Below are 16,388 nucleotides of genomic sequence, written 5' to 3' on the forward strand. Positions count from 1 at the left end.
GTAGAAGGGTCTGGTCTTCCTCTGAAGGTCCAGTGGTGCTTATGGAGCTCTTGTCCTCTGGGAATCCAGTAGGCAAGGTGGTCCTGGTGTTGCAGGGGTGAGATTATATCCAGGCAGGAATGCTTGGTTCCTCCCCCTGGGCGGAGCATCCCACAATGGGATGATGTAATTTTATCAGTCCTGCAGTGACACTCAATGGCCCATTAACAGAAGATGGCCCCTGGAGGGCGTTATCAGGGCTGAGTCATGGCAGAGATAAAGAACACTGCCCCCCCTGTTTATCACAGTTCATGGAGATGGTGACTGAAAACACACTTTTGGTTACATCTTACATTGTCCCCTGAAGCAGTGAGGCAATCCCTGCTCGGGGTGGGGGGTGAACACCACCCCCCTTACCCAAACTGGCTCAGGTGTAAAACCCCCAACCCTGGGAAGGCCCCGCACACAGGGGACAATGTCACCCTTGCCCTGCCCCAGGGGAGGTCTCTGTCCCTGTCACTCCCTTGCTCTCTGCCTTTTCTCTTTCTTTCCATCTCTCTCTCTACCTCACATTTACTGTTCAATAAAATCCACTTTGGATTTGGTCTCGTTAGCACCTTAATTGGAGCAGAGGCATCTCTCTAACAATTTTATTAACCAGATTGTGACATTATTTTGGCTCAGTGACTTCACAGCACAGTTGTCTGACCCCAAGTGCCTTTGGCAACCGCATTGTTCCCTCTTCTCAGGAACTTGTTCTTTCTGGAGGAACTCTTGGAAACTTGGACACAGCTTCCTCTGAGGGACTTGTGGGAGAACTTATGAGGAAAATGGCTGCTGTGGGTGGCCAGTGTAAAGAACATATTTTGCTGTCCTTCCTTGAAAAGTTTGTTAAAATCTCTGGAGGAAAGGGATGAAATAATACCAGCAAGACTGACAAGGATCATTCACCCCAAGTTGAGGAACACAAGGCTGCTAAAGTCCTCCAAGAAGCCCAGCTCAAGTAGCTAAATTCCTGACTAACTCCCGAATTCATAGGTTTGAGGCCTTTGCCAAATGTGAGAAACATTATTTTCTTCGTCCCTGTCACCTTTGTGACAGATATACAGAGCTTTCCCTTCCTTTTAATGATCAGTATTGGGCCAAATTTCCACTTTTCTTTTATCAGAACCTGCCAGCAGCTGAGCTGGAGCTGTGCAGGAATTGCCACAGAATTGCTTCTATTGTCAGTTTATTCATGTTTGGGATTTGTTTGCGTTTCCATCACAAGTGACTTGTGGGAAGAGCAAATATTCCTCAAGGCGTTTTATGCAGAGTTTAATTTGATTTCTGGCAAGTTTATTTTGTCTGGTCCCCTGGGGATGCCTGAGGGGACTCTGTTACTCTCGCCCTAGGAGATGCTTGGGAGGGGCTTGGATGGGTTGTTGTTGTCCCTGTCACCCCAGCCCATTCCCCAGGGTGTCTCCATCGTCCCTCTCAGCCAAGGGGATGCTCGGGGGTCTCTGTCCCCTCACCCTGGGGGATGCTCAGGGGGTCTCCATCCCTCTGACCTCAGGGAATGCCTGTGCAGGGCTGGGGACCAGGGGCTCTGTGTCCCTCTCACCGCTGAGGGTGCTCGGGGCTGGGGGGGCTCTCGGACCTTCTCATCCCTGGGGAGGCTGGGGGGTCTCTGTCCCTCTCAGCCCTCGTGTGACCCCACCCAAACATCATCGGGGTCAGAGGGACAGAGACACCCCCAAACCCCCAGAAGGGCTGAACCTGGGATTTGGTTTGGACTGAGGATTTAGGAAGGGGCTGGAATTGGGGCTGGGGTTGGGGCTGGGGCTGAGATTTGGATTAGAGCTGGATTGGGGTTCAGGCTAGACATGGGATTGGCTTTAGGGCTGGGGTTGGGATTGGGTCTGGGGCTAGACGAGTCTGGCACTGGGATGAGATTAAATACAGAACTGTGAGTGTGTCTAAACGTGGAGTGAGATTGAGACCAGGATCAGGGTCAGGTTTGGGACTGAGCGCACGCAGAGCGGGACAGGGGTGATGTCACTGCAGGATGTCCCTGGCATGGTCCCAGCCCTCCTCAGGCACCTCCAAACATGGGGGGCAGCTGGGTGCTCCAAAATCCATGTGCTCCCACACTGCCCCTCAATACCAGGCGAGCATTCCCTGAGGGCAACCCTGAATGTGACCCTTGGGGATCTGGGATCAGCCCTCACATCCCTGTGGGAGCAGCTGCAGACATGGTGAGCGATTTCCCCCCCACCTCTTTTCTAAGGAAGGGTGAAGCCCAGCTGTCCTCCTCCTCTCCTCAGCTGAGGATGTCAAACTCCCCCGGAGCAGGAAAGTCCCCATTCCCTGTTTCCTTGTGGCTGCAGCCTGGAACATCCACTCAGAATGAAGAACTTTCTGACAGCCCTGCTGAATGACTCTGGGAGGAGGTCTGTGAGAAAGGGAGGAAATTGTATTTTGATAGGAAATAAAGCTACAATATTACTTCTTTCCATCGCATTCCTTTTCAGTCAGTTGCAGTTCTGTTTACAGAGTGCCACCTTCTCAGCTGATTGTGTTTGTGTCCTCCTTTCTCTCCTGCCTCTCTTTGCCTGCTCTGTTTCTCTCTCAGTGTCTCCCTTGATCCAGGGCAGCTCCCACCAAAGACCCTGCGCTGATTTCATTCCCAATCCAGGGCCTACAACCACCATGGGTGAAGTTTTGAAGGCTGGCAGTGAAATGTCACTGTAGGATTTTGCTGCACTTGGCGTCTTGCTCCTTGTTAAGAGCTTTGCCTTCAAGGGCAGGAAGATCTTTTCCTGGCTGGGAACTGGAATTTCAGCCCCTGGGAGCGTGTGCCATGGATCCCAGAGGGGCATTCCCGAGGCTCCCAGGATGCTGCTCCTGCCTTGCCTCCCAAGGAGCTGTGCAGGGCCAGGGGACAAGGTGCAGCAGCTCTGTGAGCTCCCAGAGCACGCACCAAAGATGGATTTGCCAGGCATTTCCCATCACATTTCCAGCTGGTAGCACAGGGAGGAAGGAAAGGGAAGCAAGTCCCTGACAGAATCCCGTAAGTATTGGGGTAGGAAGGGACCCTGCCCGCGGAGGGAGTGTCACAATCCGCTTGGAGGAGCGGGGTGTTGTGATGGCTTGTTTACCAGTCCCAGGAGGGCAAAAAGGCGAACAGCCGGGGATCATCAGTTTAATCACAGCAAATTCACCTTTATTATATAGTGCCAACAGCAAATGCAATGGAGGGGACAGAAAGGAAATAAAGGATAGAAAGAAAAAGACAGGAAAAGGGATTATAGCTGCCAAAGCAGACGAAATCCTCACTGGTCTGGACAATGGAGATCCATTTTGTCACATCGGGGAGAATCTCAAAATCTTGGTTATCTCAGGGGTCTTTTATAGTCTTCTGTGGAAGGGGGGAACAGGAAAAAGACAATGAATGTCCATTGAAGGCACCGAGGGGGAACAGGTCATGTTATCAGCCGTGAGCGAGAGCCATTGTCTTCTTGGTCCATCGCCCACACCTGGGCAAACATCTCGCATTGATCGGGCCAGCCCTCCTCCCTGTGGTAGGGGTCTCAGTCTCAGTCCTTGGGAGGGGCTTCAATCTCCGTCCGTCACAGTGGTCATGAGGCAGATGAGGGGTCTTCTGTGGGAGATCACCAGAGTTACCCCAGAAAGTTCATTTGGCCAAGAGGTGGGAAAATTCGTGGGTTGAGCAGGTATCCTGAAACAGGTGTAAGCACGTAGAACAAGCCGCTCCTTGCCAGATCCTTGTCAGGCCCTGCTCGAAGCAGTGGTCTGAGGTGGTACAGCAAATACACCTGCAAAACTAATCATCCACCTCTCCAAGCCGGAACTCCAGTCGGGGTCTCCAGGATCTCAGTCTCTGCCATTGCAGCAAACATGAGGGAAAAATGAGGGGAATTGGGACCATCTGTAACACAGGGGCGTGCATGTCCTTTGAAGGGGAACGATCCCCACATGCGCCCAGCGCTGCAATAAACATACAGTCTCTACAACTCCTTGCAGGATTTGTGGGGATCAATTTTTCATCCGCGTTTCAGCAGCAGAGCTAGCAGACTAAACAGCGTATTTTACCTATGCTGGCAAGCTACTAATGATTCAAAGCAGCACATTTCACCTAAATACAAATGGATTTCTACCCTGTAACATTTACCCTGTAAAATACCCTGTTTCCACCGCTGAGCACCCCCTGGGCTGAGAGGGACAGAGACTCCCTGGAGCACTCCCCTGGCAGAGGGGTGAGCAGTAGGGAGAACCCCCCAGGCATTCCCTGTGGTGAGAACGATGGAGACCCCCTGGGCAATGGCCTGGGGTGAGAGGGAAATGGCCAGGGGTAACAGGGGAAGGGACAACCTATCCAAGCCCCTCCAAGGCATCCCCCTGGGCAAGAGGCACAGAGACCCCGTGAGCATCCCCCGGGCACTGGACAAAATAGACTCGGCAGAAATCACACTTAATCCTAAAAAAATGCCTTGTGGAATATTTGCTCTTCCCACAAGTCACTTGTGATGGAAACGCAAACAAATCTCAAACATGAATAAACTGACAATAGAAGCAATTCTGTGGCAATTCCAAAATTCATCAGTTCCTGCACAGCTCCAGCTCAGCTGCGGGCAGGTTCCGATAACAGAAAAGTAGAAATTTGGCCCAATACAGATTATTAAAAGGAAGGGAAAGCTCTGTGTATCTGTCACAAAGGTGACAGGGACGAAGAAAACAATGATTCTCACATTTGGCAAAGCCCACAAACCTATGAATTCGGGAGTTATTAGGGAATTTAGCTACTGGAGCTGGGCTTTTTGTAGGACTTTTAGAAGCCTTGTGTTCCTCAACTTGTGGTGAATGATCCTTGTCAGTCTTGCTGGTATCATTTGCCCCCTTTCCTCCAGTGATTATAACAAACTTTTCAAGGAAGGACAACAAAATATGTTCTTTACACTGGCCACCCACAGCAGCCATTTTCCTCATAAGTTCTTCCACAAGTCCCTCAGCGGAAGCTGCATCCAAGTTTCCAAGAGTTCCTCCAGAAAGAGACAGAACCTGCTCAGAGGAGGGAACCATGCTGTTGTCAAAGGCACTTGGGGTCAGACAATAGCGCCTAAAATCTCTGCAAAATAATGCTGCAATCTGGTTAACAAAATTGTTAGAGGTGCCTCTGCCCCAATTAAGGTGCTAACGAGACCAAATCCCAAGTGGATTTTATTGAACGGTAAATGTGAGGTAGAGACAGAGATGGAAAGAAAGAGCAAAGGGGGGAGAGCAAGGGAGTGACAGGAACAGAGACCTCCACTGGGGCAGGGCAAGTGTGACATTGTCCCCAGTGTGCAGGGCCTTCCCAGGGTGGGGGTTTTACACCTGAGCCAGTTTGGGTAAGGGGGGTGGTGTTCACCCCCCACCCCAAGCAGGGATTGCCTCACTGCTTCAGGTGACAATGTAAGATGTAACCAAAAGTGTGTTTTCAGTCACCATCTTCATGAACTGTGATAAACAGCTGGGGCAGTGTTCTTTATCTCTGCCATGACTCAGCCCTGATAACGCCCTCCAGGGGCCATCTTCTGTTAATGGGCCATTGAGTGTCACTGCAGGACTGATAAAATTACATCATCCCATTGTGGGATGCTCCGCCCAGGGGGAGGAACCAAGCATTCCTGCCTGGATATAATCTCACCCTTGCAACACCAGGAGCACCTTGCCTACTGGATTCCCAGAGGACAAGAGCTCCATCAGCACCACTGGACCTTCAGAGGAAGACCAGACCCTTCTACAGGATCCCTGCTTTGACAGAATCACGTTCATCACTCCAACAGGACTGCAGCCACCATTTCATCAGACTGCTACCACCACCCTGCCCAACGGGGTGTCAGGTTCTATCCTGGCTCTGTCAGATTAAGCCAGTGTTTCTGGATCATTGCCTTGAGCTTAATTTTCTTATTGAATTGTAATTCTAGCTTAGACTTTCTGCCTGGTTTGCCTTCAAACCAGTGGAAAACTCAATGAGCTCATCCCTTGTTTTCCTTCCAAACCAAATTTTCCCTTCCACACATGTTTGTGAAATGGAGGAGAAGGCTGCAAGGAAGAGGAAGGAGCCCTGGGACACCCAGGCAAGTGAGGAGGAAGTCAGTGCCCCTTTCCCCCTCTCTCCTGCTCCATCTCCCAGCCCAGCACGGCCCCTGGCTGCAGGACAGCCCCGCTGCCGACGCCGTCCTGCCGGGGACGCACTGGGGGAATCTCCTTCCCCTTCCCTCTGGCACGGAGGCAAATCCCATCCTCTCCTTGTCCTTCCTCCCCCAGACCAGGAGCTGAGGATTGAGAGCAGGGAGGACAAATCCCCACAGCAGAACCTCGTGGAAGAGGCCTTTTTGAGCGGCTCCATGGCACAGGAATCCAACGGGGAGGAAACGCCCCAGAAATCCCACAAGAGGAGGAGCTGCACGCCCAGCCCAGGGTGCTCTGAGGAGGAAAGACCCACCCTGTGCCAGGAAGGTGGACAGAGCTCCAGCCAGAGCTCAGAGCTGGTGGTCCATGAGCAGGTTCACCATGGGGACAAGCCCCACAAGTGCTTGGAGTGTGGGAAGAGCTTCAGGCGGAGCAACAACCTGATCTGCCACCAGATGATCCACAACGGGGAATGGCCCTACAAGTGTGGGGAGTGTGGGAAAGGCTTCAGCTACAGCTCCCAACTCATCAGGCACAGGCGCATCCACACTGGGGAGAGGCCCTACGAGTGTGAGGAATGTGGGAAGAGCTTCACCCAAAGGTCCCACTTGATCCAGCACCAGATCATCCACACTGGGGAAAGGCCATACAAATGTGGGGAATGTGGGAAAGGCTTCAGCCAGAGGTCCCACCTGATCATCCACCAAATGGTCCACACTGGGGAGACGCCCTATGAGTGTCCTGAGTGTCAGAAGAGCTTTCAGACCAGCTCCATTCTTCTCAAGCACCAGCGGATTCACACTGGGGAGAGGCCCTTCCGCTGCCCCAACTGCAAGAAGGGCTTCAAGCAAAAATCCCACCTCATCAGGCACCAGCGCATCCACACCAGGGAGAGGCCCTACGACTGTCCCCAGTGTGGGAAGAGCTTCTCCAGGAGCTCTCACTTGACCCGACATGAACAGAGGCACAAGTAATGGAAGCCTGCAAGTGCCCCAGCTGCAGGAGGAGCTTCATGAACTGTTCCAGCTCCATCCCCCATGGGAGAGCCCATGTTGGGAAGAGCCCTGGTGATCCATGTTCCCTGTGATCCATCACATCATTACCTTTTCCTGCCCCTGCCAATGAAATGGTTTGGGATTGAAGAACATGAGGGTCTGGCCATGGCCCTGTCATTACATTCACTCCCACCTCAGGTCATTGCCAGGGGCAGGAAAGGGACTCTCTCTCTCTCTCTCTCTCTCTCTCTCTCTCTCTTTCTCCCTGAGGAGAAGGGTGTCCTTTCCCGGCAGGAAGAAATACGTGGTCAGGAAGAACCAGTCAATGGTGTTGTAGTTTTCCCTGTAAATAGTTTTTCTTATCCCTTCTTATCCCTTCTGTTATCAATATTGTTGCTGTTCCTGTTTGTTCCGTCTCTCGTTGCTGTTCCCAGTAAATTGTTCTTATCCCAGCCCGGGATCTTTGCCTTTTGTGCTTTCCATGGGAGGCGGGAGGGCAGCGAGCGGCAGCGCGGTTTTAGCAGGAGCAGGAAATTGGGGAATCCCATTCCTGAACCCCGGCCCCTGGAAACCGAGCATCCCAGCTGGTGCCAGCCCTGGTGGCCACGGCAACAGCCTTGGGAGAGGGTCCCTGGCTGGGGCTGTGGGAACCTCTTCACTCTGGTGCCCAGGGACAGGAGTGGAGGGAGCGGCTGCAGCTGAGTCGGGGCAGGCTGGGGTTGGATCTCAGGAAAAGGTTTTTGCCCAGAGGCTGCTGGGGCACTGCCCAGGCTGCCCAGGGAAGGGTCACAGCTCCAGGGCTCTCTGAGCTCCAGCAGCGTTTGGACAGCGCTGCCAGGCCCAGGCTGGCATTGTTGGGGTGTCCTGTGCAGGGCCAGCAGTTGGACTCGAGGATCCTGATGGGTCCCTCCCAGCTCAGCCAATTCTGTGGCTCTGGGATCCCATGAACCTGGGGATGGGACTGCCAATGGTTGCCATGGCAACGGGCTCTGGCTCCAGGCCTGAGCTGGTGTCCATGGCAACCACCCCTGGCATGGGATCTCCATGGAGCTGCCCTGGGACTGACCATAGCAACAGGGGCTGGTGATGGTTGCCATGGAAACTGACCATAGCAACAGGGGCTGGTGATGGTTGCCATGGAAACTGACCATAGCAACAGGGGTTGTGATGGTTGCCATGGAAACTGACCACAGCAACAGGGGTTCCTCGTGATGTTTGCCTGCTAAGAATCAGGTTTGTCACAGGCCCTCAGAGGGGTTCCGAGGGGACTTTCCAAGAGTCTCCAGGCTGTTCAAGGCCTGGAATGTCACAGGTAGACACAGGGGCTCCATGGAGACCTCCCAGGGGTTTCTGGGGATGGTAAAGAGCCGTGTGGTCAGAGGCAGACACAGCCATTCCATGGTGACATCCCAGGGCACCTTGGGCTGCAAAGGCACCGATCTGTCACAGGCACTCACGGGGACTCCACGGTGACATCCCAGGAGTCCCCAGGCTGCCAAAGAGCCGGGATGTGACAGACACTCACAGGGGTTCCTGTCATGGGCAGAGTGGGAGCTTCAGTCAAAAGCTTTATTTCTTTATTGGAGGAACTCCTGCTGAATCATGAGGTGGAGAAATGACACCCAACAGCCATCATGGATCCTCAAACCCCTGCAGGACCCCCAAACTTATAAAATTCCTCCTAAGAGAGGAGACTGGGAGAGACTGGATCCAATCCCAGCCCCAAAATTTGTCAAAGGTGTAAAAGATTGGACAGGTGGAATTGAACCTTAATGCAATTTTCCCACAGGATTAACAATGGAATACCAGATATATTTATATAAACAAAGCTCTGATTGTTTCTGATCATGATTAGAAGAAAGATCTTTACCAGAGTTATTTACTCCACAGTACAGGAGCAATAACAATTATTAGAATATTCTGCTCTAGAGAGCAATTTTGAAGTAAGCAGGGCCTTGCTGGAGTGGTTTGAGCCCATTGCAGGCAGAGCCTCCTGCTCCAGCAGGAACTGCCTTTCCTGTGCCAGGAGCAGGGCAGGTCCCGCTGCAGGAAAAGCTCCAGGCCAGCCCCAGCCCAGGGAAGGCCTCGGGCACAAGGGCAGAGTGCCGTGCTGGGAGCTGTGCCAGGGAGAGCCTGAGGCACCAAAGGCACCTTGGCAGCAGCAGCTGCTTGCAGGGCATGGCCAGAAGCCTCCCTTGGCAAGCCGGCCTGGTGGCCAGCACTGCAGAGCTGCTGCCTCAGGGCTCATTTCTGGCTGGGCTCTGGAAAGCCACTTCTGCTCCAGGAGCCTGACGGGGAAGCCATTGGCCCCAGCACCTTGGGGACAAGATATTAATGACAAAACTCTTTGTGCCAGCAGAGACAAGGCAGGGGCAGAGGAAAGGGGAGAGGCAGGCCCAGGGGACAGGGCTGCCATGGTGATGGCTGTGAGGTCACTGCCCCTGCAGCAGCCTGGCTGCCCTCAGCAGACATTCTGGCCAGAAGCGTTGTGAGGGTACCCAGCACATCAGAGAACCCACACAACAGGAGTTCCATTCTCTGGGAGGGGATTTCACTGGGTCAGGTTGCACAAAGCTCCTGATCTTGGAGCATTCCTGGGATGAGGCACCCACTTCTCTGGAAAAACAGTTGCAGTTCTGTGCCACTCTCATCATTGTAAAATATTTCCTCCTTCTAATAAATGAAAATCGACCTTCATTCAGTTTAGAGACATTGACCCTTCTTCTGTCCGTGCAAATTTTGGGAGAAAATAACTTTGATCACAGTTTCCATTTTCAGAGACCTTGGAGAGGACCCAAAAATCTCCCAAGATGGGGTTTGGAGGCCTCATCACATATCCAGCAGGAAGAGGCTGTGGGCTCTGGTCTCAGTAGGGTGGATACTGAGGACAGAACAGGAGTAGCCTGGGAGGGAGCGAAGGGTGGTTTCAGAGAGGCTGGAGCTTTTCTTCATGGAGGATAAAAGCATGAGAAGGCAATAATGGCACGAAGGGCAGCTGGGGAGGCCCAGAGTGGACACCAGGAGAAAGGAATTTCCCTCCCAGGGCAGGGCTGTGGTGCAACACGTCCCCAGAAGGAGCCTGGAGCAGCCCAAGGCTTTGTGTGGCCAGGCAGGGGCAGGCAGGAGGCAGAGCTGTCAGCAAAGGAAGGGGCCAGCCAGGTGGGGCAGCCGGGGGATGAGGACAGCCTGCAGGGACAGAGGCGCAGGGCAGGGACACCGTAGGACAGCCTGGGCTGCAGAGGGCACAGGCATGTGCAGCAGCTGCAAGGCCCTGACAGAGCCAACCTGTGCAGCACTTTGGCCATGGCTGCTGGCCCTGGGCCTGAGGCCACCAGGGGACAAGTGACCCTTGCAGCCCTGGGGCCTCAGTGCCTCCTTGTCCCTGCTCAGCAGCCTGGCAGGGGCCGCCCCATGGTCCTGCCCTTGGCACTGCACATCCCCACATGCCAGTGCCCATCCCGGGAAGAGCCCTGAGCAATGAGGGAGGGACAGGATCTGCCTTGCCAGGGGCTGGGGCTCAGGCCTTGGCCCTTTGCATTCCTGAAACACATCCAGGTTTGCTCAGCACCAGAGACACCTTTCCCTTGCTGTCCCCACCTGTCATCAGTGCCTCCAGTGTTCTGCTGTACCTGGAACCTGGGGACACTTTCTCAATTGTGTCCCTGACAGGGATCTCTTCAAAGTAAAAGAAACCTCTGTGTTTCAATCTCACTTGGAGCTCTTGAGAAGTTCTTTGAGCACATTCTGAGGGGCTGGGTCTGATGCAAAGAGCACCAAAGCCCCAGAGGGTCATTAAAGTCCTGCTGCTGTGTCTGTGCTGCTGAGCTGGGCCGGGCTCCTGGCCCAGAGGCAGCTCCTGGCAAGGGCAGCGCTGCAGAGAGACAGCTCTGGCCAGGAGCAGCTCCTGTGCACAGCCCAGCAGGGCTGGGGCACTGCCAGGGCATGCCAGGGACACGAGCAGGGCACAGACAGAGCTCACAGGGGCTCAGCACTGGCAGGGGCTGTGGGATGTCCCAGAGGGGGCTGTGTCACAGCAGCACCTCTGTGGCTGTGTCACAGAGGCACAGAGCAGCTGTGATGTCAGAGAGGGGCTGTGTGACAGCACAGAGTGGGTGCTGTGAGGTCACAGATTGGGCTATCACATCACAGAGTTTGTTTTGTGTGGTCATCCAGCACCTATGGCATCATAGAGGGGACTGTGTGATACCACAGAGCAGGCTGTGACATCATGGCATGGCTGTATGACATCACAGAGCAGGCTGTGAGGACAAAGTGTGTGCTGTGACATTACAGAGTGCAGTATGACATCACAGGGAGGGTTTTGTGACATCACAGAGAAGGGTATACAGCCATCACTGGGTGGCTGTGTAACTTCATAGAGCAGGCTGTGACATCAAAGAACAAACAGTGACATCTCCGGGTGACTTTGTGACATCACAGAGTCTTCTGGGACAGCACAGAGCAGCCATATGACATCACAGGGTGACATCTCAGAGTTGGATTTGTGACATCACAGGTGGCAGTGTGACACCACAGGGGCTGTGTGAGGTCACTGGGGAGGTCACTCCACCCCAGCCCCCCTCACAGTTCCCCCAGAGAAGTCCAACGCTGCTCGTGCACAGCGGGGTCCCCTGTCCCCCCGGGTCCCCCCGCCCCCGGCGCCGCAGCCTCCCCCAGAGGATGTTCCACGAGATCGACCCCAGAGCCTGACACGGGGACGGGGGACGGGGCCGTGGGGGGTGGGACAGGGGGACAGGGACCCCCCGGCAGCGTCCCCGTGTCCCCCAGGGCCAGAGCCTGGGCCAGGGCTCCTTCACCCTGTTACCAACGAGGGATTGAGAGCGCTGAAAAAATCCCCAGCAAGGGAGCAGCAAAAACCAGATTTAATATTAAGTGACAGCACGGCAAAGTTCCTTGGCAAGAGTCACTCTGCTCCTGAATGGACACTTCAGGCACAGCAAGGAAACAAAGCAACAAAAAAAAAAACAAAAACAAAAACAAAAAAACCCCAAACAAACAAAAACAAAAACAATAACAAAACAAAACAAAAAAAAAAAATCCAGGCAATCAAACCAGAAATGAACAGAGAAATGGGGATTTCCTTCCTCTGGAGAAGAACTGTCCTTCTAGACCAGCTGCCCATGGCCACAATTGGGATTTTACCTCCAATATTGCCTGTTGTGAGAGAGCGGAGGAGATTGTTGCCCCAAAACATTTCATGTGTGGGGGAGGAAGGGGCAGGTCCAGCCTTGCCCTGCCCTGGAACCCCAGCCCTGCCCTGCCCTGGAACCCCAATCCCCCCAGAGCCTCTATCCCAGCCCAGCAGTGGCTGCCAGTCCCTGGCACAGCACAGGCAATGCTCCACAGCCACCTCTGGAGCCCCAGCCCAGCTCCTGAGTGACCAAATGACCCCAAGTCCCACCTGGGGAAAGGGCCCACGAAGGCCAAGGGGTATTTAAGGCTGAGCACAAGGCAAGCACATATCTGGACCCTAAATCCTCTTGGAATTTCCATCTGAACACCACTGGAATCCAGGAGATGGTAGCTCTGGGTGTGCTTCTCGAAATTCTTTTTGGCCTTTCTCTCTTTCTGTGACTTGCTCTATTTCTGTCTTCTTGCAAATGTTAATTAACTTAAAATAGAACAAGCTTAGAGATTGTGAAGTTGAATGGGCCAAGTTAATGCATTTAAAACTGTTTTTTGTTCATTGAATATCATATTAAACCTTTTGCCAAACTTTCTCTGATTTTCTGAAGTTCCCAGTAAAGGCTGTTTTTTTGTTTTGAGCTCCTGAGAATCTCTTGTGGGTATTTCTCCAGTGCATCCAACACAGAGTACACAAACAATTGTAATTTCTTATAAATGTCTCCCTTGAGTGAGTTTTGTAGTGGATGGGGCTCAGGGCTTGTGTGTCCTGCTTGGCACAGCCCAGGCAGGGCTTTCACAGCCCCATCCCACACTCCATTTCCCAGCTGGAGCCGCTGCTGCCTCTGAGTTCTGCTGCCCCAGCCCCAGGGACGCTCTCCTTGTCTGCCCATTCCCCCACGGTCTCTGGGCAGGGATGGCCTCAGTGGGGGCTGCTGACATCCTCAGCACCTTGGAGGCTGCTGCTGAATTTTACTGCTCCAGAGGCTTCTCCAGCCTTCAGCTCTTCAGTTCAGGAATTCAGTGCCTCAGGGCTCATTTATGTTCTGAACACCTTTAACAAGCCAAGACTCTGGGAATAATTTGATTTAAGTTTTCAAATCTTTTGTGGTTAATTAGACAGATTTCAGAAGTGTATTCAAAGTGAATGTATTTTTTTTTCACAGATAGTGAGAAAAAAAAATTTAGGTGCTGTTTAGTTTTTTTTACTCCTAATACATTGATATTTGCAATCTCCAATTGACACTGAATCCAAGAACCTCCTCATGCAGTTGGAATAGATATGAAAATCAAGACCCTTCATGGCTGACGATCAATCAGACCCTGTCCCTACCCCCACCCCACCATTTCCCCCATCCAAGCCCTGGCACTCAGAGCAGCCTTGTGCAAATCTGAGCTCCCTCCAGCCCAGGCTGCACCTGCAGCTTTCAGCTCCTTGGCTCCAACTCCCACCTGCTTTCCCTGGAGAAGGAGCTGCCCGAGACACAGAGGGATGTTCATTTGTTGTCAGCCAACAAAGCCAAGGGAAGGCACAGCTCCATCCAATGCAAAAGTCATTCCTCTGCTGGCTATTAAATCCACTTTGCACAGCAGACAGTCTCAGGGCAATGGAAAACACCTTCTGTGCCCAGCACAGATCCCAAGGTGCCCCCAAACCCTCCCTGCCCCAATTCTGCCCAGATTTGCTCTTTGCACACACGAGTCACAGGCTGAAGTCAGGAGCTCCCTCCATGGCCAGAGGGACGAAAAGAGGGAAAGTGGATGAAGAGCTCTCCTGTGCAGAGCCAAGGTCCAAGTGCCCCTGCAGTGGGAACCACAACTCATCAGGTTTGTGTCCTTTGGGCTCAGGGCCTGGTGACACTCAGAGGCACAGAAAGGTTTCTTGCCAATAAACACAAGTTGAACATTGGAACAGTTTAATAACCATCCCAGCTCTTCCCTCAGCTCTCTGGGATGTCCCAGCAGCATCTGACATGTCCCCCTCACCCAAGGGATTTCTGTACAGGAACAGTTTTAGACAGAGACATAAGAAAAGGTAATTCTGTAATAGATAGAAACACAAATAGGATGTTGTCTAATGTGATATTTATTTGAACTTCAGAAAGACTGGACAACTCCCTGAAGCTCAAAGCATGAAGCCAGTCAATTGAGAGGCACTCGAATGAGCAGAAAGCATCTGGAGGAGGAAATCTGGGAGCAAAGGGAAGTACATAGATGCACCTGGTCTAGTGAAAAGATGCCCTTAGTCATGGCCATTTCAACAGGAGAGCTGGAAACCGCTGAAGGAAGAGGGAGAGGAAATAATAAACAGGATATTGGTGACACAAGTAGAAGGCAGGATCAGTATTTCTCCTCCTGTCATCACTACACCTCCAAGAAATTCCTGTTCCTGGAGGAAAACTTTTGCTGTTTCTTAAAAGTACTCAAGTGACCCAGATAATAAAATGTGCTTGTATAATATGAAATGTACAGGTATTAAAACCTGTGCCCCTTTCCAGGCAGGCATCAGCTGTGTGCCCATGAACAGGCAGTGCCACTTGTGCCCTGAGGTGCCCAGCTGGGATTGGATCTCTCAGAGAGGAGCTGAGGGAGAGCAGAGCACCTTGCAAGCTGCAGGTCCCTGCCAGCCCCGCAGGGCTCCTGTGCCATCAACATCTGCTCTTCTCCAGGCTGAAACAGGGCCCAGCACGGTGCCGGGATCATCAGAGAGCTGAGGTGTGTGCTGGAATTCCATGCCCTCGCCATGGCGCAGCAGCCCTGCATTTCCCTGCTCCAGCCTTGGTCTCCAGCACAGCCATGGAGGCTCTTTGGGCTCCTGAGTGTTCCTGCAGCCCCCAAGGGCAGCTGAGCTCTGCCTTTGGCACAGTCAGCCCTGGCCAGCGCAGGCCACGCTCAGCAATTCCTTGTCTGTGCCCGGCCTTGCTGCCAGCCCCGGCAGCGGCTGCGTGGCCCCTTGGTGGCCCTGTGCTGGCCCAGCCATGGTGCCACAGCCCCTGTGCAGGCCCAGCCCAGGACAGGAGCATTGCGGCTGGGAACGGCCCCTGTGCCGTGGTGCCCACGGCAGCCTTGGGGCTCTGTGCCCCATGGCCTCCCTGCTGGGCAGCCTCTGCCAGCTCCTGCCCAGCCCGTGGCACCTGTGGGGCTGCACAGACAGCCCTGCCCCGGGCTCTGCTGGCCTCTGGGCCAGCAGAGAGGCCGGCCAGGGCTGGCCATGGCCGGGAACAGGCCCTGAGCCCCGCAGCAGGATGGAGCTGGGCCACAGCCAAACTCAGCCCAGGCCAAAGCTGGGCTCAGCAGCCAGGGCTGCCAAGGGCTGGGGACAGAGGCTGGCGCTGACAAATGTCCTGGGCCCCCTCCCTGCTGTGTCCATGCCCCCAAGGGCACAGAGCAGCCTCCTCTCTCGGGCACTTGCCTGTTTTCAATGCCTTGCACAGGCGCTGGCCCTGCCCCACAAGGCCTGGGCTGAGTCCTGCCCCTGCACGCTCAGCCAGGCTGAGATGGACACTGATGGTTTCTGGGCCAGGCTCTCGGAGCCCAGCCCAGCTCCCTGCAAGCTCTGCCAGCTGCCCTGAGCTCTGTGCAGCACCAAGGGCCTCTCCCCAGCACAGCCCAGCCGGCTCTGGCCCCACAGCTCTGCTCAGGCCAGGCTGCTCTGGCCACTGGCCCCACGGCCTCAGCCCCTGCCAAGGGCACAGCAGCAGCTGCAGCTCAGCCAGGACTCAGCCCCAGCCATGGGGGAAGGGGCTTGCCCAAGGCACAAGGAGGCTCCCTGGCTGCCCTGCTCCCCTCGGCCTCAGCTGCTGAGAGCTCTGCAGCCCCTGCTGCCATCCCATCTGCCCAGGCCAGCACAAGAGCCCCGGCCTTGGGGCCCTCCAGAGCTGCTCCTGCTCCAGGCCCAGGGCCCATCCCAGAGCTGGGGCAGCCACAAAGCTCTGCCCATTTCTGCTCATTGCTGCTCTGATGGGGATGGATCCTCAGCCCCTTGGAGGTTGCTGATGAATTTTCCTACTCCAGAGGCCTCTTCTTTCTTGAGCTCTTCAGTTCAGGAATTCTGTCTTAAAAAATCTCATAAACAGTTGTTCTAATCGCCCA

The 16,388-nt window shown here is 54.0% G+C and overlaps 2 pseudogenes; one reads left to right on the forward strand and one right to left on the reverse strand.

The window, feature by feature from the left end:
* LOC128820667 (uncharacterized) overlaps nt 1-16,388 on the forward strand; it is a 2,212,279-nt pseudogene that overhangs the window by 1,058,759 nt on the left and 1,137,132 nt on the right.
* The window catches only part of LOC128820669 (uncharacterized), a 1,091,286-nt pseudogene that overhangs the window by 58,359 nt on the left and 1,016,539 nt on the right, over nt 1-16,388 (reverse strand).

Source organism: Vidua macroura, chromosome 30, assembly GCF_024509145.1.
Source record: "Vidua macroura isolate BioBank_ID:100142 chromosome 30, ASM2450914v1, whole genome shotgun sequence".
NCBI classification, from domain to species: domain Eukaryota; kingdom Metazoa; phylum Chordata; class Aves; order Passeriformes; family Viduidae; genus Vidua; species Vidua macroura.